The sequence below is a fragment of the Mus pahari genome, chromosome X (assembly GCF_900095145.1).
Source record: "Mus pahari chromosome X, PAHARI_EIJ_v1.1, whole genome shotgun sequence".
Taxonomy (NCBI): Eukaryota; Metazoa; Chordata; class Mammalia; order Rodentia; family Muridae; genus Mus; species Mus pahari.
In genome coordinates, this window is record NC_034613.1 from 41,220,673 (window position 1) to 41,222,194 (window position 1,522).

Sequence of the window (1,522 nt, forward strand, 5' to 3'; positions counted from 1 at the left end):
GAGGGGAGGGGAGGGGAGGGGAGGGGAGCTCAGGAGTACCTCTCTAGGTAATGTCCTTCTTTGGTTCATCTTCTAATCACCCAAGTAATTCACCATATTCTGAAAAAGACTTTATAGGCTGAATTGTTGGCAGCCTTTTGGCCAAGACCTTCAGATGGAAAAAGAGTGCTCATCATTATATGCAATACATGGAAGGATTCCTATATGTGTGTGTATATTATATGCCAGTCAGATTACTCAAGTGTTTTCTTAGGCTTTTATGAACTAAATAAAGCTACCAGAAGGAAGAACAGAAGCTGACCCTGTGCTAAAGACTCTACAAAGCCAAGAGACTGAACTTTGTTTATTTGTTTTTGTTTTCTTGAGACAAGGTTTCTCAGTGTAATCAGCCCTGGCTGTCTTGGACTCAATTTGTAGATCAGGCTGGCCTTTAAATCACAGAAATCTTCTTGTCTCTGCCTACCAAGTGCTGGGATTAAAGGCATGAGCCACCGGGCTCACAGAGTCAACTTTAGGATCACTAGACTGAACTTTAAGGTTAGACAGGTATTGCAAGCCAAGGCTAAACTACCTCGTGCTATTTTCAATCCCTCTCAAAGCCATCCACTGCCATCTGGTGTCTGACCTAACATCTTTGTAACTATCAACACCTTAAAATATATTCTTAGCAGACCACTAGCTTTCACCAATCTAAAGGGTATCTATTTTGAAACCTACATCAGAATTCTTCCCTTGGTTATAACTCACATACCTGTGACCTCTCCCAATGCATTTGGGAAATACTTTGATTTATGACTTTGTTTTATAATAAAATATCATGTAAGTACTTAAAGATGGAACATAGAGTATTTGTGTTCCTGGGTCATGGTCACATTTTGGCTCCAGAATAAATGATCATCATCTCTTATTCCCTTAGAAGTGAGACCCGTGCTTCTGCATGAACACTGATTTATCACTTGAACTTTGCTATGTCATTAAATAGACTTTATAAATCAATTGCTTTCTATGATCTGACATCGTTTGTAGAGAAAAATATAAAAACTATTTTCTCATTAGGCTCTACCACACAGTACAAGTCAAAGATTCCCAAAACAACCATGCAGTAGACCAACTCTTCCCACACAGTCTTTAAGATCACTGATAAACTTTCAGATTATTTCCTTTAGGCCCTTCCAAGTGTCCAAAATTTACTTTCATATATAACAATAAATCTGTATTAAAATCAGATGTTTTTACATGATGGTTCGCACAGAAATGTCTAGGCTTTGAGCCAGGTGTGGTGAGTCAGCTTCATCATCCTACTGCTCTGGAGGCTGAGGCAAGAGGAATAGCACAAGCCTGACGGCAGCCAAGGCCACAAGTGTTACCAGGCAAAGCTAAGCTAATGTGTGACCTTGCATGAAAAATACAAAAATTAAAAAGGAGGAAAAAGCCGGGCGTGGTGGCGCACGCCTTTAATCCCAGCACTCGGGAGGCAGAGGCAGGCGGATTTCTGAGTTCGAGGCCAGCCTGGTCTACAAAG

The 1,522-nt window shown here is 40.7% G+C and overlaps 1 long non-coding RNA gene across 2 annotated transcripts in view; it reads right to left on the minus strand.

Annotated features, from left to right (window-relative positions):
* Nucleotides 1-58: 58 nt before the first annotated feature.
* LOC115063151 overlaps nt 59-1,522 on the minus strand; it is an 8,451-nt gene continuing 6,987 nt past the window's right edge. For both annotated transcript variants that reach the window (XR_003843042.1, XR_003843043.1), the window contains exon 5: nt 59-148. This is a non-coding gene — a long non-coding RNA (uncharacterized LOC115063151). The remainder of the gene's footprint in view (nt 149-1,522) is intronic.